The following is a 25,929-nucleotide window of genomic DNA, read 5'->3' as shown; positions in this document are numbered from 1 at the left end:
TTCAGTGTGTCTTCTTATAAGGACACTAATCCTATTGTATCAGGGTCGCATCCTATGACCTCATTTAACCTTAATTACCCCCTTATCGGCCCTATCTCTAAATACAGTTACACTGGGGGTTAGGACTTTAACGTAAAGATTTGAGGAGAACGTAATTCAGTCCATAGTGCATGTCATACCTCCAAACTCTGATTTTAATCTGCAATATCCATGGCCTTTTATCCCCAATGTACCTTCTAGTGTGCTTTTCTAAATATATCTAGAAAAAAAGTTGAAAAGAGAGTACATTGGAAACCTCTATTGACTGTGACTAAAGAGACTATCTAGAAACCTTGCCACAAATGGTATCCTACCAAAGCACTTGAACTTGGAGAAAAATAGAGATAAAATGACTTCTGGAAGGCAAGACAAATTTTTCCACTGCAAAACTGAAACACACCCATTAATCGATCCTGCAAATGGTAGTTTCCATCATATGGATGACCTTTTATTTCACTGGGCAAAAAATAGCAGTAAAAGGCCTTCAGGGTAATCTGTGGTCACGTGGGGTTTGAAGATTCAAATAAGCATTGATGGGTCAAAGTCAAGTTGTGGGCCTCATCATTCTTGTGCTATTTACAAAAAGGATATAACTCTATTTCTCCAACAACCACGGAGTATTTTAAGAGACACTACCCCATTCATCTTCTGAGTGCTCCTTGAAGCAAAAGTGTCCCACATTTTATTTCTGTTTTACAAATGAGAAAACTAGGGCAGAGAGCAGTTATATGCTTCTCCCCAGAGAGAATCAATCACTAGAACTAAAGATATAATAATTTTAACTCCTTCTGTTCTCTCTGAGTTCAACCACAAATTAGTATATTAAATACCTCTCCATGAGTAAAAAGGGTCTAATGCTCATTGGATAAAATATCATTCACACTATAGTCATTGTGTACATTTCCTGCCATGTCAATATGGTGGATGACACCTTCACTTTGGTGCTTTTAAGGACTCCCTTCTTAAATACATGTAGAGAAACATGAACAACCATAAGAAATAAATTATAAGCCAAATTAGGTAATGGACAGAGCACCAAAAATGTTGGTTTGAGATCCTAGCACCATACTGTCTTATGACATAGAAACAAGCACTAGCACCATCTAGTGAGAGACCAAAGTAATTCATGGATTATTAAGAGGGTTTGTCACCCAGGGGGTTCCTCTCATGGAGATGTTTCAATTATTTCCAGATCAAAGTTTCTTTGGGCTTTATCTGACTCCTAAATAAGCAAGAATATCCTTATTAAAGTCACTGTAGGAGTGCAAGAGTTGAGCTCGGGTTGCTTGTTGTACTTTATTTTCCTGTGACAGAGTAAAAATGGCAAGGGCTAGAAGAGGTTGAGACCCAAGTTTAAATCTATTCACCACCAGCTCTTTGGTTTTACACAAATTACCCAATCTCTCCAATTGTCTGTTTTTCATCAATATAATGAAGATAATGCCCATTTCATGGGTACTTGTGAAGATTAACGTTATAAAAGAAATTTATGTTTCTCTATATGTTGACTCTCAACAAATATTAGTTTTCTCTTTCTCGCAAAGGTTTCCTGTGATTTTTTCACATAGCACTTGGTATGCCATAACAAAGCACAAGAGACTTGGTGACTTAAAAAAAACAACAGATATTTATCTTATCACAGTTCTGGAGGCTTGAAGTCTGAAGTCAAGGGGTCAGCAAGATTGCTTCTTTCTGAGGGCTATGAGGGAAAGAGCTATTCCAGGCCTGCCTCCTTGGTTTGTAAATGGCTGTCTTCTCCCCATGTCTTTTCACATCATCTTCCCTCTGTATGTACCTGTGTCCCAATGTCTTCTTCTTATAAGCACAACAGTCAGATGGGATTAGGGCCTACCTAATGACCTCATTTAAATTAAATTACCTCTTTAATGATGCTGTCTCAAAATACAGTTACATTCTTAGGTACTGGGGATTAGGATTTCAACACATACATTTGGGGGGATTCTGGGGGCAAACAATTTAGCTCGTAAGAAGCACAGTAAGCAGACACCCATCCAGCAAGTTAATAGTAGAGGCAGGATCCATCCTGGCCCTGGACTAGGGTGACATAGCCATGCTGTCCCTGAGAGAGGTAAGCAGAAAAATAAAGTTTAATGGATCACATGGAATATCCCACTTACTTTTGTTTAAGTCAAACTATGCCAACTTTTTCCTCCAGAAAAAAAGGTTTCTGAGATTCTATAAGTACAAAAATGTATTGTTAATTACAGCAAGTTCTTAGGTTCCCCAGGTAACTTCGAAGGTGGAATCAAAACATTTGTCCTATCCTCTAAATTGACTGAATCCACCATTCCTGAGTCATTATGCTACTCACCATTGCTAAACCAACTTTGAGGAACTTCATTTCACTGTTTAGCTGACTCAGAAAGGGCTTTTTGTAATGTCTAGCTAATCTACAGCACAGTTCAAAATCTTCAGCTGCTAAAAAAAAAAAAAAAAAAAAAAAAAAAAAAAAAAAAAAAAAAAACTGCACTCTCCAGCTTTTATTCTAAAAAAAAATGTCTGCCAGCACTTTCAAAATGTATTTTGTGAGGTACACATATGTTAATATAAGCATAGCAAAGATTGTCCATCTCGTTGCTCTCCTATTAAGCAGATTTCCCTTTTACAATCTCCCGCATAAGCAGCCTCTGCACTTGAGGTTTAGAGAAAACAGAATTGCATTGCTTTCTCTGCCTGCTGTACCGTGACTTCAACACCGTCCTCCCCTTCCAATCTCCCCACCACAGCTATTCCCACGCCTGGCATCCAATTTTTCTCTGCCTGGGACAAAACTTAAAACTCGTAATAAACACAAACAGGGGCTTCAGAATCACTAATAATAGCACTCCCTGGTTATCATTATCATTATTACCTTCATTTATATTTTAAGTGCCTATTTGAGATGTCTTCATCCAAAGAAAAAAAAACAAGTGAAAAGATAGCAGAATCAAACAATACTCAGTTGTGAGAATCCAAATAAAAGCGGGTCTGAAAGGTCAGGTTTGACTTTTTCTAGTTAAATTGCTTATTGTATTCAATTTCAAAGCTGGCTTGTGATATATTCACCCCAGTGTCTCATCCTTAATTTAAACTCTCCGTGTTGTGCTGCCATGAACATTGAAGTATAGCGTTCCACACGGGCAACCCAGTAGTGCCATGTTTCAGCTCCAGCTTTGGCGCCTCTTTCAATCCTCAGTTACCACCTAACCCACTCCCTTAGTTCTCTCCTCTTTCTTCCACTACACAGCTGATGCCTTCCTTTCCTTCAAGCTGACATATTCCCATTATACAAACGTTGCTGCTTTTACACCCAGCACCTGGATCTTGGTTTGTAACACCATTCTCCAACAACGGAACTGGGGCCGATTCTGTGTCTGGAATAGTGAGTATACAAGATGAGCCTAGGAGCATTCTGTAGTGTCAGAAAGTAAGGAAGTGCTAAAAATATTTAAAAATAAAAATATTTTTTAAAAGGATAGTTTCCATAAAAGGAACCAACCTGAAAGAGCTACAATGGCCAAAGCTGGAACGCTTTGGACAACAAAATATAAAACATAGAATTAGATTACAGCACAAAGTATAACATAAATATACATGAGTCCATACTGATATAAATAAATGAGTGAATAAATACGTGGGTGACAAAAGACAAATCTTACATGAGGAAAAATTCTAAATAATATATGTAGATACTATATACATACCTTTCCAGCAGGGAGAATTAACCACCCCCTGCTTTAAGGGTGAGCTGGATTTGGTGACTAGCTTACTGAGTACGAAAAGGGAAAAAACATAAACTTACATTGGAGAAACCCAGAAAACACTAGCTAAAGCGAGTGATCAAGATTAACATCACCAATAAGCATTTACCTTGATGTACATTTACCATGTACACACTAATATGATATGCTGAGAAAGGCACATTACCTCTGTGGTATGTGCCCCTCATACTCATCACCCCAATATAATCATGAGAAAAACATCAGACAAACCCATATTGAAAGACATTCTAAAAAATAACTTCACTTCTCTCTTCAGAATTATACAGGTCACAGAAAGCAAGAAAAGAATGAGAAACTGTCACAGACCAGGGGATACTATAAAAATGTGACAACTAAATGCAACATGGTATCCTGCATTGACTCTGGGTACTGAAAAAGGACACTCATGGAAAAATTGACACATTCTTAATAAAGGTTGGAGTTTATTTAATAAGAACATACCAATATTAATTTCTTATTTTTGGTCCCATGGTTATATAAGATGCTGACATTAGAGGAAAATGGGTGAAGGAAATATAGGATTTCTTTGTACTACCTTTGCAAACTTTCTGTAAATCTAAGATTACTATAAATGAAAAAGACAGTTTTTTAAGAACTTAAATGTTATTCTTGCTGCTTAAAATTTTGTTCCCCTAAGACTTTAGTTTACCACTATAGAGTCTCCCTTTATGAAAAGCATAGTGAAAAGGCAGAAAAAGTTCGAACATTACTAAAATGAAGACACAACCTTGGGGAATAGAAGTATGCTCATCTCTGTATGTCTTATTATAAATTGATGTAGGTCTAGCTGATCATATACCACAACACTGATACATTTAAAGTATAAAATTTATTGGTAAAAACCAATGTTATACTTTTATTGTGTGTCATAAGATGATACACCATAAAATAGCATAAAATCAACATTTTTAAAGTACACAATTCATTGGTTTTTAGTATATTTACAAAGTTGTGCAACCATCACCACTATAATTCCAGAATATCTTTATCACTCCCACGCCCCACAAAAAAAAAAAAAAAAAAAAAAAAAAAAAAAAAAAAACCCATGCCTATTAGCAGTTAATCCCATTCCCTTTCCCATGGCCTCTGACAATCACTAATCTATTTTCTGTATCTATGGATTTACCTATTCTAAACATTTCATAAAAATGAAGTAATGTAACATGCTGCCTTTTGTGTCCAGCTTCATTCACTTAGCATGAGGTTTTTAAGAGTCATCCATCTTGTGCATGAGTCAGTATTTCATTCCTTTTTATGGCTTAGTAATATTCTATTGTATGGATATACCACACTTTGTTTATCTATTCATCAGTTGATGGGCATTTGGGTGTTTTCTACCTTTTGGCAGTTATGAATAATGTTGCAATGAACATTCTTTTACAAGTTTTTGTGTGAACATATGCTTCCCTTCTCTACTTCCCTAGGAGTAGGATTAACTACATCATATGGTAACTTTATGTTTAAGCTTTTGAGGAACCACCAAACTGTTTTTCAAAGTGCGTGTACCATTTATGTTCTCACCAGCAATGCCTTAGGCTTCCAATTTTTCCATACCATTGCTAGCACTCTCTTATCTGTCTTTTTTATTATAACTATCCTAGTGGGTATTAAGTGATATCTCATTGTGGTTTTGATTTGCACCTCCCTGACGGCCAATAATAGTGAACATCTTTTCATATGTTTATTGGCAATTTCTCCATCTTCTTTAAAGAAATATCTGTTCAAATCCTTTGCCCATTTTTTAGTTGGGTTGTCTTTTTATTGCTGAGTTATAATACTTCTTTATATATTCTGGATACTAGATCTTTATGAAATATATACTTTGTGAATATCTTCTCATATTCTGTAAGTCCTCTTTTGACTTTCTAGATAGTATCCTTTGAGGCAGTAAGTTTTTAATTTCAATGAAGTTGAATTTATCTATTTGTCCTTTGATTGCTTGTACTTTTGGCATTATATTAAAGAAATTATTGCCTAATCCAAAGTCATGAAGATTTACATCTATGTTTTTCTCTTAATACTTTTATAGTTCTAGCTCTTATGTTTAGGGCTCTGATCCATTTTGAATTGAATTTTGTAAATGAGGCTTCTCTACGTGGGGGTTCTCTACGTCATATGTTTCGTTTTCTTTATATGATATCATGAACAATGATCAAACTTAGAATAAAAATTTCAGGGCTGACATATCTGTGCCACCAGTGCTAGTGGTAAGATGCTTCCCTTTCTTTGGTTTCCATTTTCTCCCCAGTAATGGGAAGGAGCTGAATATTCTCGATGGAGCCTGTTTCAGTTCTATTTGAGATTTTACAATCTCTAAAATTTGAGGGTAAATTTAAGCAAATGAATCCCTATTTCCTAAAATTAAATTCTAAAATTTTGTAGATAAAAAGAGACAATGAATTTGCTAAAAAAAAAAAAAAAAATCAGGTGAGAGAGAGTAGTGGTATAATTAGACAAAATAGGATTGGCCATAAACGGTCAACTGCAAAGTACACATGGGTTCATTACCCTACTCTGTTTTTTAAAGTAAGTTCCCTAAACAGTTCCAATAGAAGAAACTGTTGTTCATGATTGCCAGCATTTTGGGTTGCCAAGTAAAAACATTTTTTTTTAAAAACTACCATCTATTATCATTATCATTTCATAAAAGTTTGATCTATACCAAATAATAGGAACAATATCATCTTTATATAAAGAAAATTTCCTTAATTTGGGAAAAAATAGCTTTATGCAAAACCCATTTCCCTGTTCTTATAGTTTTGATTTGGTCATGAACCAGTACTGATGATCCCCAACCTGATGTTTGGGAAGCACTGAATCAGATCAGATCACAACTCTGAGGCATTAGAACCACAAAGGTTCAGACATATGATTCAGTCTACATACTGATAAACATAAAGAACAATAGCAAGGGTGGGAGGAACTAGGTGTTCTTAAGTGGAATCTTGTTAAGGCCAAGCTTTCTTACAATAAGCCAGAGGCTGTTGGGCTGTAGGACACCAAGTAAAGCTCCACTTTTATTCACAATTTGTTAATAGCAAATTTTCATGAAGCATCCATGATTATAGACTAAATCAAATTAACTAAGAGAGAAGAGAAGAATAAGAAGAAAAAACTGTCATATCCTTTTTTGAGCTTTTGTTAATTTTTTAAGTTTGAAATTACACATGGGCTTGGATGCATTGTAGTAGGTTTTAATTCTATGTTTTTAATTGAAAATTAATAAAAATTATATTAATAGACAAAAAATAAAGTCCATTAATGACTTAATGATTAACAGTGATTAATAACTAATTTTTTCTAATAATAGACAGAAAATAAAGCCCATATATGATCTCAGTAGAGGTCATTTATAAGATCCAATGTGCTGGAAGTGTTCATGTTAGCAACCTCCATGGTATGATAATGTTGATCTTACAAATGTATTGAGGGAAAGGGAAAAAAAATTAAAATTGTCAAATCAAACATTTAAAAATAAATTAGATTTTTTCTTTTCTTTGACCTCCTAATGATCTCTAGCCAAAAGCAAGTTAGTGTCTCCACTGACTCAATAAATTTGAGCACTTTTTTCTAAGCAAGGTGAAAAGATTAATACATTCTATAAAAGTGAAGTTGAACATCTGCTATATAGCATTTTGTACTCAATAATGAAATGAGCATTAAATCAGAACAACTTTGAGCTAATCCTAAATTTCTTTATATCATTAGCATTTAGTATCAGTTGTTGTACATCTTCTGGGTGGTCCTCTGAACTTTCTTCTTCTTAATTATTATTCTCTCCTGCATCACCTTTTTGGAATATCAGGTTCTCATAATCTTAACTCACAAAATTTGAATTTACAAAGTACTTATTTTTGAATCATCATGCAGCGTAATCCTGCAAAGTAGATCCTTTGTAACACATACATTTTATAGCCTAGAATTCTGAAATACTGATATTTTAATGAGCTTCTTTTTTTTTTAACTTACTTCCTTTTTTTCTATCCCCACACATCTTTTGCAGCCAGCTCTCCCCTACTAGAGTTTGGAAGACTTTCAACCAATCAGTCATTCAGAAAATAAATACTGGATACCTACTAAGTTCAAGGTATTGTTTGTGCTGTAAGAACACCGCAATGAACAACAATAACAACAATAAATAAACAAAAACTCATCTATACTCATGGAGTTTACAGTCAAGGGGCCAAGAGAGAAAATTAAGACATAAAATGAATGTAAGTATATGTTGTGAATGTGTGAGAAGTGTTACATGCTATATATGGGAAATAAGAAAAGACTGATAATGTGGAGACTAACTGGAAGATAAATACAACTTAAGAATGGGTAGTCAAAGAAAGCCTCTTGGAGAAAAAGGTATTTGAGCCAGTACTTGAATGTCAAGAAGGAGAGAGTGTATCGGAGGTCTAGAAAAGGCAGAGGCATCTGCAAGTGCAAGGTCGTGGGACTGGGAGGAGCTCAGTATGTTTAATGAAAAGAGAAAAAGCCACCTTAGCTGAAGTAAGTGGAAGGGGCTGAGGTCAGATGGTTGTTAGGGCCAGATCACAGAGAAGTTTCCAATGGGAAGTCATGGAAGGTTTTAAGTCAGAAAAGAAAACCAATTTATCTTTTTTAAAATAGAGACAGCACCTTACTGTGTTGCCCAGGCTGCTCTTGAACTCCTGGGCTCAAGCAATCCTCCACCTCAGTTTCCCAGAGTGCTGGGATAATAGGCATGAGCACTTATGCCTGGCTGAACCAACCAATATTTAATGGAATACAAAGAGTTCTAATGCAGTGACATAAAAATCAACACTAATTTAGTCTTCTGATTAGCCCTACTGTGACATTTATATCCTATATTTGGTTCACAAGCTTTTGTCTTGTACCTAATTCACATCTTGTACCCTGACAACTAGTTCATCAGGCATGGTCAGCGAGGAAGGATCCCATGAAGAATATTTTCCAATATTTCCAAAAATATTGCATGAAGGACAGTCTCACTCTCATTTTTTTCATGCGACATTTTTAGATATGGAATCCTTCCTTAATTTTTTTAACCCTTTCAAAGGTTGGAGTCATACTAACTAAATCCTTGTCATTCAGCTCATGTCCCATACCTATTGTCAAGATGCTGCCGTGCTGACTAATTCGACACTGACTGGCAGTGAAATTGTCATGATGTTGCACAACTACCATGTTTCCCTGCGAGGCTGGACATCTTTCTCACCTATTTAGAGTAGTGTCAAAATACCCACCTTCCCACCCCTCTAACTATTCACCTGAGTGGGCAGGTCAAGGAGCTTGGACTTTTGAGCTGACTCCGTTTTCTTGGTGCCTAACCCTCCTGGTCTGGCTGTCAGGCTGCTCCCTGAGCTCAAAGTTTTCCTCACAAACATAACCCACACCTACAGGCACAGGCGAAACCCAGACAGATTACCATTCCAAACTCAAGAATCCCTGATATAAACTGAGTTCCTGATCCACTTGCCTTTTTTCAAAGTTTATAACAGTATAAATTTAGCATTATCTGAGTAAATGGTTATTAGAACTTTCCACTATTATGACATAGAAGTAATGACTATATTTTAATTATTTTGTTGGATTAAATTTGAACATGCCACAAAATAGTATTTTATTCAATAAATTTTACAGTATTCAAAACAGAAGTGTTCCCTAAATTTAGGAACCTAAGAGCAAATATCAGAGTCGTAATTCAATAACTGTGGCCTCATCAATCAGAGGTGGGGTTCTTTGAGGTCAAGGTTGAGATATTTTGGCAGCAAATGGTATTTAGATGGGTCCACAGATCACAACCTCCTTGACCGTACTACAGCCAACCTGGATAAAATACTAAAAGTGTGGGGGATGGGACACATGTAATTATGATTCTAGAATGAGCTAATCAGCCTCATTGCGGTTTGTCTTTTTGGGAGAAAGGAACAACTTACTCATCTTCTGAAACATGGTAAGATGGGAGACTTCTGCAGAATCCAAATGTCTGTCAGAAAATATAAGCATCTATTTTTTAATTACCCTCCCACGTCCACTCTCCCTTCCCCATTCATACTTTTGCTGAAGCAACAAGTGTCCTTGACCCATACTAAGGCCACTAATATGGCATTGGTTACAGAAATGCGGACAGAAACTAGCAGGCTAGCAGGACCAGCGTTTGTCAAAGTGTGACGAACCCCTTTAGAATCCCATTTGTGAAGTGGTGCCCAAGTGTCATATGAGACCAACTGAGTCAATCAGAATTTCTGGAGATAGATCTAGGAAGGCTATATATGGGGGAGGATAGGGTTCAGGAAATTAACCTTACAGACTCTAACAATCGTAAAGTTTGAGAAGTATTAATAGTGGACACTTTAGCAAAGACAGAGGGAGCCCCAGAGGTGAAGCTGATGTTGGTAGAAGATGGCGAACCTTGGCATAGAAAAAGAATTCAGGTGGCTGGGCATAGTGGCTCATGCCTGTAATCCCAGCACTTTGGAAGGCCAAGGAGGGCGGATCGCCTGAGGTCAGGAATTTGAGACCAGCCTGACCAACATGGAGAAACCTCATCTCTACTAAAAATACAAAATTAGCCGGGGGTGGTGGCACGTGCCTGTAATCCCACCTACTTGGGAAGCTGAGGCCAGAGAAGTGCTTAAATCCAGGAGGCAGAAGTTGTGGTGAGCCAAGGTTGTGCCATTGCACTCTAGCCTGGGCAACAAGAGCAAAACTCTGTCTCAAAAAAAAAAAAAAAAAAAAAAAAAAAAAGAATTCCAGAAGAATTTGGTGTTTGAACTGAGAGGAAAAAATACTAGTACATATCATCTTCTGTTGTGGAAAAGGTCCTTTACTCACACATGCTTCAGAGCCTGAAGGAGTAATGTGTAAGTTGCTAGAGACACGGCCCTTGACTTAGGGCCATGACTTAGAGTCACTCTGACCTTGAGGACTGGAGTTAAATTAAATTTGTACATGCCACAAAAATAGTATTTTATTGAACAAATTATGCAATATTCAAAAGAAAAGTTTTCCCTAAATTTAGGAACCTAAAAGCAAATATCAGAGTCATAAATCAATAGCAGTTGCCTCGTGAATTACAGATGGGTTTCTCTGAGGTCAGGGTTCTCAATAGCAGGGGCCTCATCAATCAGAGATGGGTTTTTTTGAGTTCGGGGTTCTCTGTTCCCAAGGTTACAGTGACTGGAGGAGCACAGAAAGAAGGAAGAGAAAGAAGGATAATCTGATAAAAATGAGATGTGCTCTTCTGTGGCCATAAAATGAATAGCTAAGGGGTGCAGGACGGGCTTACGTGACACCAATGCACAAAACTACACAGAAAGACTCCTGCCATATGATCAGCAAGCACAAAAAAAAAGATACTTTCTCCACTACGGGGAAGGTAAAAACCAGGTAGAATGACTTTGCTCAGCGTAACCATACTGACTAAAATGAAGGATCTATTTGTTTTGAAAGCAGAAACTATAGAGAGGAAACCCATGTATCTACAGCAGTGATAACGCCCATCATATAGATGAGGTGAATGAATGTGAGGATTTTAATTTTTCAGTGTGTATTAATAATTCACCTGCTCATTAGCTTTATTAGACAGAACTAATCCTGCATCGAAGCAGAGCAACTGCAAGGCAAATTATTGAAATAACTGATGAAACTTTCCTTCTTGACTTTAAAAGACGAACTTTGGCAGCTCCAGATATTTATATGTCTAGTATGAGAAAAGAATAGAGTGTTTTCGTGTTGAAGAACTGGAGAGGATGACTGCTTTGATGCATTAAAATAAAGATGGGATTATTTGAGTACGAAAGTAGGGTTTAATTTGGACACTATGAGGAAAACATATTTTAAAAATAGATACTTTATTTTGCATTGATGTAACAAGTCTTCTACATGGAACATGAGGCCACCACATTGCTGGTCACTACTGTTTTATGCTACATTTGGTATGTGTGTATGAATACATTTATGCAAATTAACATTTTGAAAACTATATTTGACAGGGCTTTAGTCTCTTGAGGTCTTACAGATTTAATAAATTTAATAAATGAATGAAGCTATCTTTCAAAAAATCAATACTTGAAATTTTACACAAGGAAATTGAGAAAGAATAAAGTTTGCCAAATATAAAAATAAGTGATATTAAAGATGATTGCATACAATATTTTATCTTACCTTTTCACTCCCACCCCAAACATATTATCAAATACTTTTAAGGCATTATGAACAATGGCCCAGCTCCTTTTCGATTCTGGGATATCTTTGCTGATTTATGCCCTAGAATATTAGAGATAAGAAAAAATCAAAATCTCTCTTTGAAAAATGCCTGGCTCCATTGATTTTGTGGAGAGGCTCCTGCTTGTCTGAATTTAATTTAAATGTAGTTCTTTGTTATTGCTTCAAGAGGATGACAGTCATTTCTAACAAGCACAGATTATTCAGAGCATGACCCCAAATGCTGTATTTCAAATAGCAAAATAAAACAAGCTATCCTCTAACCTACTTCACATTTCAGGAAGAGAAGCTGTGTGAAAAGAGAGCTGCAAAAGGACAACTTGACCCAGAGAGAGTCGCCCTCACCAGGGCCCTCCTCCCGGCTTCAGTGGGTCTCTGGATGGGCCAGTTGCACAAATACAAGAAGATCAGGCCAGCATCCTGGAAGTGGGGAGGGGACTTGGTATCACCCTCCTTGGATAGGTGTTTGCCAAGTTCTAGTTAACCCAGTTACAGTAAAGCCATTGTGGACTCTTTAGTGGAGCAAGCCTCAAATCTACATGGCATTCACGATTTTTCGATGGCCCTGGCCACAGCCAGTAACTGCAATTTAGTGGCTTACACATTACCATGAAAGGGGGCGGGCAAAGGCTCAAGAGCAATGGATTTTTACGGCAATAGGAAATAGAACACATTTTGTGCAGTCGCCAACTCCTTTGCATTTCTGAGGATGAAATGCCCCCTAGATCAAAGTGACAAAGTGGTTAGGATATTCACGGGACAGAAGACAAAAGGAGTTCGTTCACTGCCAAAAAAAAAAAAAAAAAAAAAAAAAAAAAAAAAAGCCTTCTGTTAAGTATTTAGAAGTTTAATAACAGTAGTTACATGAGAAGTAGAATGCAAGAGGGCAACTTGAAAGTGTGCACAGTTGCACAGTTAAACAGGAGCTAGTCATTCTCCTTCACACAGGCAGGAAGCTTACCTTCATTCACTCACTCACTCATTCTCCAATATACATTGAGCACCTATTATATGGGACACTGCATTAGGTATTATAAGAAGTACAAATGTCCATAACAAAGCCTCTACTCTTAAGAAGATCGTGGACATTCAGGGAAGCTGATGAAGTATATGCACAAATCAAGGTGTCACACCAGCTATATAGCACTTCCATAGGAGATGGGCAAAAACTGGTTTTGCAATCTTAGCCCAACACAAACCTTAAGAGCGTAAAAGAGGTTACAGAGGCAAGGGAAAGACAATTTCTTTGGAGGAATTTGCTAGAATTCTTTGCATTTCACTCTTCACTTACCCCTACTTTGCAATGGAAAAGTTGAGGGCTACTCCCTCCTTACTTCATGCCAAGTGAAAGATGCTTTAAGAGAACCACTTGTGGATCTTAGTCTGTATCTCTTTAGAGTCTGTGGTGGATATGGGTCAGATGCAAGACCTATAATTGAAAAAATCTCCAGGCAAGAAGCTGGATGAAGCTGCTCATAGTGCCCAATTTGAAAGTTGTAGAGACAGCAAACTGTGCTTCCACTGATAATAAATAAATAAATAAAATTTAAAAAAAAAAATGAGGACACATACGTGTTTCCTGAATTCTACATGTGGTCCATAGCACATGGGAAATACCTGCCCTAGAGCTGTTGAACAAATAATTTACCCAAGAGGGCTACCTACAGAGACAATAGGTTTAAAAGGAATGGAAAAGGATTAAAGGAATGGAAAATACAGAAGCCTTCTGCCTGTATTTTAAGGAGATCAGCACATTTAATTCAGTAGTTACAGTATATTAAGGTAGAAAGTCTAAATCTCATTCAGATACATAAATATACAGTGTTATGAGGGAAAGGTTTTTTTGGAGATCACCTAAGACTTCTTAAACACTACTAATGCGTGGCTAAATGAAGTCTGGGTCTAAAGAGGTCCTGTCTATAAACCTAAGAAGTCAAATGAAAAGTGCAATTTTAAGTTTTCATCCAAATATTTAGATTTCAAGACTCCAGGATTTTGGAAACTTGGAGATTTTGGAACTTTGAGAAACTACTTTTTATCTATATGTCTAAAATATTAAGAGATGACATGAGGAAAAAAATGCAGACTCAGACTTAATCTAAACAGATTAGATTCTTCACCATGAAAAACCCTTAGAGTGACACCCTTAAAGAGTGATTCCTACAGGGAATTATGTAAGTCTTTTGTCCTCGGACCGGTGTGGTAACTCACACCTGTAATCCCAGCACTTTGGGAGGCAAAGGAGGGCGAATCATTTGAGGTCAGGAGTTTGAGACCAGCCTGGCTAACATGGCGAATCCCCGTCTCTACTAAGAATACAAAAATTAGCTAGGTGTGGCAGTGGCATGCGGCTGTAATCCCAGCTACTCGGGAGGCTGAGGCAGGAGAATCGCTTGAACCCAGGAGGCAGCAGTTGCAGTGAGCCAAGATCGTGACACTGCACTCCAGCCTGGGTGACAGAGCAAGATTTTTTCTCAAAAAAAAAAAAAAGAAAAAAGAAGAAGTTTTGGTCCTCCTTCTTGGAGTTGCTGAGATGAGATAGAGGAGGGAGCGATTAGGGCATCTTCTCTAGTGTTAGTTCTCCTCCTTAGAATGGAGAGGGGAGGATGTTCAGAGAGCAAAGGCCTAACCCTAGCTCCATATCCCAGCTCTTCTTCTTCTTCACCCTTTAGGAAATTCCCCTCCCCACGGTCTTGCTTCTCTACCCCATTGACTGCTTGGCCAAACAGGCAATGGCCCTAGGAGTCCTCTCCAGGCTGATGCTAAAGTTTGCTGCAGTCCACAGGTAGATAAGGTATAATTCAGAGGTTGTATAGCCTATCCCCCTCTGTTCTGAGACCCAAAGAAGTTAAGTGGCCCAAATATCTTAGCATACGGGTCAGAGTCAGTGACAGGAGAGTTCTGATCTTCTGCTTCGCCAGCAGAACTCTTTGACTAACTCCCTTAAATGGAAGATATGTAGGAAGGACGTGGGGTCACATGTAGCCACAAACACACACACACAGAATAGGTAACATGGCCCTTCCTCATCCCAGATGGTAGTTTGGGGCCACTGTTTCAAGCAATTTTATTTGGTATTAGACAGTACCCCGTGTTGTCCCCCCACCACACACACAAGTAATTTGGAAACATCAAAGAAAATTACAGAATCATTTCATACGTTATAAATCTGTACCATGAATCAAATAACTGATTAAATAAACTGGGAATGTCATGAAAGTCTCATTAACGCTCATGTCATCTCTGCCTAGAAAAAAATCAATCACGTACATTCTAGAAATAAAACATATTTTCTATAATCCCCAATCATCTGTGATTCTTCATGTACAAATGTATAAAATTTATGCAATTACTTGCCCACTCAAGACAAATACGTCAGGCAAAGGGCCACGAGATTTTCTGTAGAGGCTTCATCAGAGTTAATTTTGTTCCCTGTGGGGTTCCCATTGCTATGATGGTGCATGAGTCCATGTCTTTCCAGGAACCATTCCGAAATAAGTTTTAAGAGCAGCAAATTCCTTGCTTTGCAATGTTATTATAATCTCACACCAGTGCCTGCAGGCCTTTAGAGAGAGGGTCCTTGCTCTAAAAACAAAACACTGAACAGGACTGGCTACTAAAGGAGTCTCCTACTCTTGGGGTGTGGAGTGCACTCCTTAACCCATTTATGTCTAGTGTTCCATTATTGCAACGCTAAGCTTGTGGGAGTTACTTATATCCTACTGCTCAAGGTCATCGCCAAGGTCTGATTTTTCACATACAAAAAAATTTGCAACCTCCAGCATAAATGGGTTAATTTGATCACAGAGATTAAACCAAACAGCTCAAACAAAACACCTGGTTCTCTCTCTCTGCCAACTGTTCTTTCAATGGCAAAAAAGCAATTTTTCCATAACATGAATAATAAAAAAATGTACTAATGAGATTTACGCAATATGGGAAAGAAGGATTATGAATAGGTAATTACACTTTTAGGAGATTTACAGATTTCAACCAGTTAAGCCCTGGGGCATGATTATCTCATTAGTCTTGCACACTGAGAATAAATATAGAATAGAATGGGTGTGACCAGTGAACACTACTTTTTGCCAAAAACTTGTAAAGAACAAGCTGTGGATTCAGAAGGGTATGTACCAAAGGTTACCTAAGTGGATTTCACGCTTATGAAAGGCAAGCGGCTCCTGGCACAGTAAGCTCCCCAGGTCAGAGCCATTTGCACTATCTGCCACGTTGCCAGGCTCCCAAACAAACCACATTGTCTCATCCCTATGCCGGGCATCCACGTCTCAGAGTACTTCATGTTCTTTCTATTCCACACTGAATCTACTGACCTACCTTTCCCTTGGGCCACCTCTGTGGCTTGTTCCTCTAGCTGACCCTGGAAATAGATTTAATCTCATCTACTCTCACATGAGCAAAGGGATCCTTCATGGCCCCTGGAAGATTAAACCCGCTATCTTGGCTTCAATTACATCCTCCAAAAGAGAGAGAGAGCTAGAAAGGGCACGGGGCACTGCTTGGGAGGAGCACTCATTGAGCAAGAAGAGTGATAAAAGGAGCAATTGGTCAGGAAGAAGCCTTTCATCAACAATGACTAACATTGAATGGATCCCCACTAAATGCAAGGCTCTATTCTAAGAGCTTTACCTTTATCAGCTTGTCTAATTCTCTCATCAACCTCATGAGACAGACCCTACTAGAATCCCCATTTGATAGAGTAGGCAATAAAATACTGAGAAATAAAGTCACTTGTTCCAGATTAGCATGTTGGAGCCAGGATTAGAATGCAGACAGTCCTGCTCAATAATCATAATAAAGCCAATTGAATACTTAATTAGTTCAATTTGTGTTAGTTATGAACCAAGCATGGTGTTATAGAATTATATGTATGATCTCATTTAATCCCTACGACAACGCCATGAAATTGGTACTATTATGATGTCCATTGATACATTGTTTTTATTTTACCTCCAAAGTTCAAAACTGTTAAGTGATGGAGCCAGGATCCCAACTAGGGTTAGAATAAAGAAACTATTTTTTTCTCTATAACCAGCTAGTCCCTAGACATGGAGTGAGATGCTTAAAAAGACATGGAATGCCCTACTACAGGAGATGGTCATGGAGGCGCCAGGCATTTGTTCAAATGAGATACCCTTTTAAAGTTATTTCTATATTTCCATATAGCTCGGAATACATGCTTTATATTCATTTGCATTGGTTTTCACGTCTTTTCTGTTCCCTTTTCCTTACCAGGTTTCTATTTACTCACCCCGAGATTGTAAACTGTTGGGTTTTCTTTTTCCCTTTTTATTCTTTCATCATATGTAGATGCCACGTTCAATAATTCCTTCTGCTGCTATTGCTTCTACAGCTGAGAAGTTTGAGATTATGGAAGGCCCTGAAAAACAAGTCTGAATTGTCTTCTTACAAAACAGACATTTCCTGGCTTCGTGTTTTCTGCCCGGAGCGAGGAACATGTTGTTCAAACTTGTAATGAACTGGGTGCTCCTATAACAGCAGAACTGCCACACCCAAGCATCACATCAGGGGGGTCTTCCTGCTCTTCAGATCTGGATCTATAGGGTAATGTGAGTTCTGGCATACTTGGAACCTTGTGTTCAGTCATAAATTAAGAAGAAATATATTCCACACTGATGAAAAGTCATTAGATTCTAAATCCATTATTGTAATGAAATCTGTTTCTTTATGAGGGATGACATCATAACAAGTAGAGTGATAATTATTACCTAATATTTATTAAGCATTTACTATGTGCCACTCTACTCAGCACTTTACATTTCTTTCCTTTAATCTTCACACATAAAAGAAAATCCAAGTATGTACTGAAAGCCATCACCAGGTTACAGATGAGGAAATTGAAACAGGAGGGTTAAATAACTTGTTGAGAGTAACATAGTCGTGTATGGTGAAACCAGTACTTAGAAACAACCACTGGACTCTAACGAGCCTCTTAACCACTATCCAGCATGGCCTCCCACCATCTCAATATGATCAATTAACACAGCATTGCAAAATACGGTGTCTTAGTCCTTTTGGGCTGCTATTACAAGATACCATAAACTGGGTGCCTTATATACAAAAAACATTTCTTTTTTTTTTTTTTTCTGAGACAGAGTTTTGCTCTTGTTGCCCAGGCTGGAGTGCAGGGGCATGATCTAGGCTCACAGCAACCTCTGCCTCCCGGGTTCAAGCTATTCTTCTGCCTCAGCCTCCTGAGTAGCTGGGATTACAGGTGACCACCACCATGTGGCTAATTTTTTGTACTTTTAGTAGAGATGGGGGTTTCACCATGTTGGCCAGACTAGTCTTGAACTCCTAACCTGGGTGATCCACCCGCCTCAGCCTCCCAAAGTGCTGAGATTACAGGCGTGAGCCACTGCGCCCAGCCAACAAACATTTATTTCTTATAGATCTGGAGGCTGGGGAGTCAAAGGTCAAGGCACTAACATATTTGGTGTCTGTTTCCTGGCTCATAGAAGGTGCCCTACCGCTCTGTCCTCACATGGTGAAAGGGTGAACTAGCTCTCTGTGGTCTCTTTTATAAGGGCACTAATTCCATTTAGGAGATTTTGGTCCTCGTAATGGAATTACTTCCTACGGGTACTACCTCCCAATGCTATCACCTTAGGGGCCACGATTTCAACATATGAATCCTGGGAGGACGTAAACATTCAGTCCGCTGCCCTCTCCAAATGCCATCTGAGGGATCTGAATCCATAGCATGTGTCTTGAAGCCCATCTTTCATAGGAACCTCTTCTCTCCTCATATGCTTATTTAGTTACAGCTAATCATCCTTGGGAGTAGAGTCTGAAGAACTGGAGGCAGGATCTTATTGAAAGTACAAGGGGTCTTGCTTTAGAACACATTGATTTTGTTGCTTTTGTTAGGAGGAGGGAGTTCTATTTTGTTTTATGTCATTGAGGCTAATCTTGTTAAGGTCTTTAGTTTCCGAAACATGGCAAAATTATTATTTTTTAAATTTTAGCCACTTTGTGCATAAAAGTTTTAGGTTTTTTTATGATACTGACACCCAAAACCATAGAAGTAAAATAACTTTTAAAATATTATATATAAAAAGACAAGAGTACGTTAGATGAAAGTTTATCCATAAAAATTAAGACAGATCCAGCTAAATAAAGATGTATACAATCCAGATACAAGACTGACTTCAAATGAAAATACTATGGAAATACTATCCTAAAATTTCCTTAGAAATGAGTTTTCCCATTACCCTTGTTTCCACACGAAAAATGATAATGCTCACATTGTGGAAGTAACTTGTTTAGGATAACATTAGTAATCGGGGCCTGATTTTGTCATCCATTCTCATACTTGTTACTTCTTCTCCTCTTGCATTTTTTGTTTCCCGTTTGGTTTTCTCCCTGACCCTGTTTCCTCATTCTCTTCACCAAATGCAATTTTTCATTAAAGAGCATGCTGGCTCATTCGGCAAAAGATCTACATTCAAGTTCCACCTCTGTCACAAGCTCCCTGTGGAACAAAGCATCTGCCCTGGTGCTCTCTTGCTGTAACTTTGCTCAGCTACCTCTCTGTCTCATTGATCCCCAAACAAGGGCAATGTCTGCACTGCTGATGGATGTACCCTAGAGCACAGGCTGTATCAACAGGGACAACTGACTCTCTCTCTGAATTTCACAATTCGGGAAGCCCTTGTCTCTCAGCCAGTTACTTTTTTAAGCACCTAGAAACCACAGGCAAGTGATGTCACATGTTCTTTCGATAACAAGCCAGAGACAAGATTAAATATTGGTCTTTCTCATGAACATTCAGCCAAAAGTCAAACATTACTTTCCCCCTTTACTATGGCGAAGTAAAATATTTGTGTCATATGTCTCCAGGGCATTTCCTCACTTTAGTCCTTTCTTTACATAGGAACTCCTCAATCTGAACAGATCAATGGTGTTCATCAACCAATGTCACGATTTGAGCAGCCAATACCAGATACTACCCTAGAAACTTCTTCTGCCTTCTTCACATACTGGAGGGGCAGAGGGAACTTCTTTGCAAGTACCAGTGAGGAAGAGTTGGGGGTTTGTGCCTTCTGTAGCCAGTGGAAGTCTTCTCATACTATCTCAGGCAGTGACTGCTTCATCCACATCATGTCCCTAACTGCCACTTGGGATGGCACCTGCCAGCAGTTCTCTGAAACAGGTTCAACTAGTAAAATCAGTTAATTGCCAAGTCCAGATTGTCATGACCTTGATGCTTCCATCAGAAAAAGGTCAAAATCCTGCCACTGAAAAGAGGTGTCAGAAAACACAGGGAGGTGGTTCTGGTGCAATGATTCTGGCAGCAGACAAGTCTTTTGTTCAACAGTTATAGCTTACCTGTCCATGTTATTGGACTGTGTTTGCCCAATATTTATATGTTGAAATCCTAACCCCCAGCACCTCAGAAAGTGACCTAATTTGGATGGGGTTGTTGTAGATGTAATTAGTTCAGATGAGGTCATACTGGAGTAGGATCAGCCCCAATACAATATGACTGGTGTTCTCGCAAGAAGACACAGACACAGGCAAAACACCATTGCAAAAGGGAAGGCAGTGGTCAAAGTGACGTTTCTACAGGCCAAGGAATGCCAAAGAGTGCCAGGAACCACCAGAAGGTAGGAGAGAGGCATGGAAGGGATTTCTCCTTTACAGCCCACAAAAGGAACCAGCCCTGCTGACACCTTGATCTTGCACTTCCAGTCTCCAAGACTGTGAGACAATAAATTCATGTTGTTTAACCCACCAAGTCTGTGGTACTTTGTTATGGGAACCCTGGAAAACAAATATAGACCATATTTTCAAAGTTTTGAGATACTTAACATAAAGCTCTAGTGATCTGTATATTCCAGGAACACATTATTAGATAGAAGAAGGTTTGTATAATTCATAATAGTGACTATTTCTCCTTATTGGGTGACACATTGTTTATCTATACTCAACAAATACCATCAATTGAATCTCTCAAAATAAACTAAAAAAAATAATAATAATAAAACCTCATTGATAAAATCCTGGGCTTTTCTGCACAATTATTTCCAAAGCAATGTATCATTTCCAGAGTTTACTTAAGACCAGCTCAGGACTTCCATGACTCAACTGGTAAACCTGAGATGCATATTCCTTCCTTCCCCCAACAAGTGTTACTGTGAATACACAGACAGGCACCAGGGATCCAATAGTGGGCAAAGCAGGTAGCCATTGTTTTCACAATGGCTTATGTTTACCAAGGAAGACAGAAAATGATTAATCACTCAAATACATAGAACTATTAACTGTGACAAGTGCAATGAATAAGTAGCATCATGCTTTGCAGACAGTTACTTCCCCTTGGAACGGTGGGCAGGCATAGCTGGGCATACTCTGTATTCTACATGTAAAGTTGCAGTACTGTGAGTTTTCTCCCATCAAAAGAAAACACTGAATATTAGATTCAGGCACCAAACTACCCGTCAAAAATAATCATATGAATAAAACATGGGCCCAAAAAGAAGGAGTTGAAAGGGGTAAAGAAGAGAAGCAGAGAGGCAAGTGGGACATGAAGACATAAAGAAATAGGAAACTCAGGAGAAGATGCTGACATCAGGTTTCTGCACTCAGGATTCAAGAACAAGGGAGTGAGGACATGTGCCTAGTGCTGTGGACATGGCAGTGGTGAAGGGCACGTGGTCAGGCATGAGACTCTGTGCAGTTAAAAGGCTCTTGCCCAAAATAAAAGCCTACCTTTGTTTGCAGCTCTGTCCTTTTAAACTGGAACATCACTGTTCAGCATGCTCTTTGCTCTATGCAATTGCAAGCAGTTTAGCCTGCTGCCAAATGACGTAGCTGGTCACCAGAGAAGCTGCCGAATGCCGCTGAGCAGGGAGAAGAAAATCCATTGAATTAGTCCTGAACGTTGCAAAAGAAGCTGCTTCTCTCAGCTACTGTGTTAAGTCACATTATAATTGTCTCTCGGATCACATGCGAGCTTTTTCCACAGGTGGGATAAAGCCAGGCTTCCAAGTGCCAGCGTGGCCCCCCAGGCCTCTACAAACTGGTCTGCAGCTGCTGTGTCACTTGCCCTTGGCAGAATTTAACAAGATAAACTGCTTCCTTGGCATTTAGTTTTACACTTAGCATGGGTTATATTTATACTTTTTGCCTATTGGTGATGACCAACTTGGATGACCCACTTTGAGGTCACTCAAACAACCTAGGCATAACTGATTCAAAAATATCTTTAAAACAATAAATACATCACTGTATGAAAACATGAACACTTCTATTTTCTGAAACAACTATTCAGAGAACACCTTTACTGATAGCTAGAGGCTACATGGATGAGAAAATTATACCAGTGGGGTGGAGAACTCCATCATGAAACAAAAATAAACTTGCATCCCAAAACAGAATTCTACGACCCTTGATTCAGCCGTGTCTGCTTGAGTTTGCATGATTCAAAATGTAGATGTGGTAGTTCATTTACCTAAGGATGTCAAACCATCCTTAGATAAGTGGATGCATCACTACAATGCCCAGGTGAATAACGTGAGATGAAAGCTAGATATTTTTAATGCTTTTATGTTAAATGGGAAGGCTGAAGCATGTTTAGCACATTTAGCATCATGTGTAAAAGTGAGGAGAAGGAATATGATCTCCAAAGGGTAAAATGTGAACAGAAACAAATTATCTGTAAGAAAAGTGGAATGTCCTGGATGTGGAGGTTGGCAGCTGGTTCTCAGAGCCTGGGCCTGGGACCAGCAGCATCAGCCATACCTGGGAACTATCTAGAAAAACAAATTCTCAGGTCTCACCCCAGACCTGCTGAACCAGAAACTCTCTTGAGGGAGCTCAACAACCCATAGTTTAACAAGCTTTCTAGCGATTCTGATGCACGCTCGTGTTTGAAAGCATCTGAATTAGGACACGAAGACCCAAGTACAAGAGAGAGAAAAGCAAGACAGAGCGAACCATCTTCCCCTAAGTGGGATTATGAGGGCAGAACTTCAATGTCTCCAAGGAAAGAAACCGTAATGCTGGAGTCTGTAAATTATTCGAGTCTAACAATCTAAACAATGCTGATAAAGAGATGGAAACTCATTAAAGTAAACTTAAATTGTTTTTCAACTGAATGGGTGACAGACATGATCCCTGCCCTTGTGACATGTGCAGAATTTCTACAAATTCACTGTCAGCAGCGTTTTCATCCCCAAATTCTTAAGTGACTGAAATCAGCCTTGAGCCCAGGCAGCCTGAAGCTTTTGTGGTCTGGCAAGTGTTTGGTGTGACTCTCTTCACCTGAATCTGAGCATGTTCCCTCTGAATCGTTCACTGAGTGAGAAGAATTTAAAAAGGAGCTATTAAAATACCTTCTTTGTGGTTGGAAATTATAATATCCTCTGATCATGGACTGGCTAAGTCAGTACAAGCAAATGAGATGCAGATAAGAAACACACAACGCTTCTACATTGTGTTGTCTTTCTAATTATTGTACACATCTAGAGAAACTCCTAGCAGAGGTCACTGGTCAAAGGGCATGTTGAAGACATTAACAATTCAAGAAGGGAAAAACGTAGTAAACAAAATAAGCTTGAGTATAGAGTGAATGGGGTTTGTCCAACCTAAAGCTAAGTGCCAGACAGATTTCTTCATCCTCCTTACCACCCCAAATATTACAAGCAACTCTGGGATATTAACAAGAAAGGGTTTTATGTGAATGGAAGTTTCCTTTTTCTTTTAAGTTCTTTCATTTAGCGTAGATTAAAATGGCACTGGGTGCTTATAAAAGTGACATCCATTTGCTAGTCCAGTTCCCCCAGGCTAGAAAAGTAAATGGATGTTTTGGCAAAAAGTCGTAACTAACCCTCAAACTTGGTATACCAGTCATGTTTGAGAAACACTTTATTTAGTCAGTGTTTCCTATTTTGGAAAATGGTACAAGATTACATTTTGAAAAGACTGGGAATATTCTAATAAAATTTCTTTTTTGATATGCCTAACTGGTTTTCAAATATTATTGTGAATCTCATATCTCTCCCACAAATAGACATTTCTAAAGATCCTTCAAGAAAGACAACCAAGGCTGGGCACGGTGGCTCATGCCTGTAATCCTAGCACTTTGGGAGGCGGAGGCAGGTGGATCACGAGGTCAGGAGATCGAGACCATCCTGGCTAACACAGTGAAACCCCATCTCTACTAAAAATACAAAAAATTAGGAGGGCATGGTGGCGGGGGCCTGTAGTCCCAGCTACTCAGGAGGCTGAGGTGGAGAATGGCGTGAACCCAGGAGGCAGAGCTTGCAGTGAGCCGAGATTGCGGCACTGCACTCCAGCCTGGGCAACACAGACTCTGTTTAAAAAAAAAAAAAAAAAAAAGACAACCAAAGATGTTAGCTCCAGAGCCATCAGATCAATTTAGATCCAGAATACAGAAATTATTTCACTGAAAAACTAACATTTGCTCAGCCAGGCCCAAGAATCTATGAGTCCATATTCAATTTCCTCTGTACATTCTCCTTCCTTCCTTCCTTTCTTTCTTCCCTCTTTCCTTCCTTCCTTCCAAGGATGGCAGCCTATGGTCATATATCTGCCAACATTTTTGAGGGCACTGAAAAGAAATATGCAAAATTAATAATCTAATATTTTCAACCTGTAGCTATAATCCCCCTTTAGTATTGTTCTTATGCTGGCAAAACACAGATAATGCTTTAGATGAGCCTAAATTTTGTAACTTTCCCTACCATCTTATACTCACCACCAAGAACAGACAGAATTGTTTATCACTTGTTTTAAGATAATGCAATTTTACTCTGGGGTGCCATGTCATTTCCACAGATCATCAACCCAAGCTCTAGTGTAGTTCATTCCCCATGCTCTTCAAAGCTATATAATATGGTATGGAAACTAGTTCAGACTTTGCTAGCCTCATAACTGCTACTGATGAGAAGATCTCTAAGAAGCATCAGTCCAGAGGGCTGCTCAAAGGAATTCAAGAATCTGGCTGAAGCTAAATTTCCTTTGGGACTTAAAAAGTTGACCTGTTATTTGAGCTGGCACATAGCCAGCTTTGTTGTAATCTGCAGCAAGTAGCTTTGCATAGGGTTAAGAAAGTCAAATTCCTCAAACAGAGGAGGACCCAGGTACCTAGTGAGTCAAGACTATGTCACACACAAACACAGACATACACAGTCTAGAAACCCCGCATTCCTGTAGCACAGCATGTCTCCACCTCAAAAGCATGGTGCTCTTTTGTTTTGTTCTCTTTCTTTCCCTTTCAGCTAAATGGATTTTGACAGTGATGAGAGCCATGTGGGTGGTTGTCCTTCAGGTTTTGTCAGTTGTATAAAACTGACTTTCCATTGTTCACCTTCTTCTAAATTTGCACTTTTCACTATAGGCATGATGTATGTCAAACCTCATTACAATGAAAACCTTTGAAAGAGACATTTTCGTAACTCTTAACTATGGTTATGGGTTTTTTTTTTTTTTTATTTAGGCAATACACAATACAATAGGTTTTCCTTTTAACAAAATTATCTGGACAATCCTTGGGAGTTAATCTAAAAAAAAATTGGTAACTATAAGTAAGCACAAATAATTTTAGAAGAAACCAAGTCTTGTCACTGACATTGCACTTATTTTCTCAATATTATCCCAGAAGTTCTGCTTATCAGTTACTGATTTACATGGAGATACAATATATGGGAATGTTTCCATGTGAACCTCAATTTGCTTTCCTTACCATCTCCTGATTCCATCCCTTATTTAAACAAGTTATTTTACTTGGATAAACTACTTGTTATTCTTGTTTTGTTTTGTATTTACATGAAATGGATAGATTGTCTCTTAATTTCTTTGTCTAATGGGACCCAAATTGATAAAA

At 38.5% G+C, this 25,929-nt stretch overlaps 1 protein-coding gene across 3 annotated transcripts in view; it reads right to left on the bottom strand.

Moving 5' to 3' along the window:
* DIO2 (iodothyronine deiodinase 2) overlaps nt 1-21,940 on the bottom strand; it is a 184,448-nt gene extending 162,508 nt beyond the window's left edge. The window contains exon 1 of one of the 3 annotated variants that reach the window (XM_050795879.1): nt 21,792-21,940. The gene's annotated coding sequence lies outside the window, so the exon portion shown is untranslated. The remainder of the gene's footprint in view (nt 1-21,791) is intronic. The other 2 variants (XM_050795883.1, XM_050795882.1) reach the window with 2 other exon arrangements.
* Between the last annotated feature and the right edge of the window lie 3,989 nt (nt 21,941-25,929).

Source organism: Macaca thibetana, chromosome 7 (assembly GCF_024542745.1).
Source record: "Macaca thibetana thibetana isolate TM-01 chromosome 7, ASM2454274v1, whole genome shotgun sequence".
Lineage (NCBI taxonomy): Eukaryota > Metazoa > Chordata > Mammalia > Primates > Cercopithecidae > Macaca > Macaca thibetana.
This window is presented reverse-complemented; position numbering and strand designations above follow the sequence as displayed.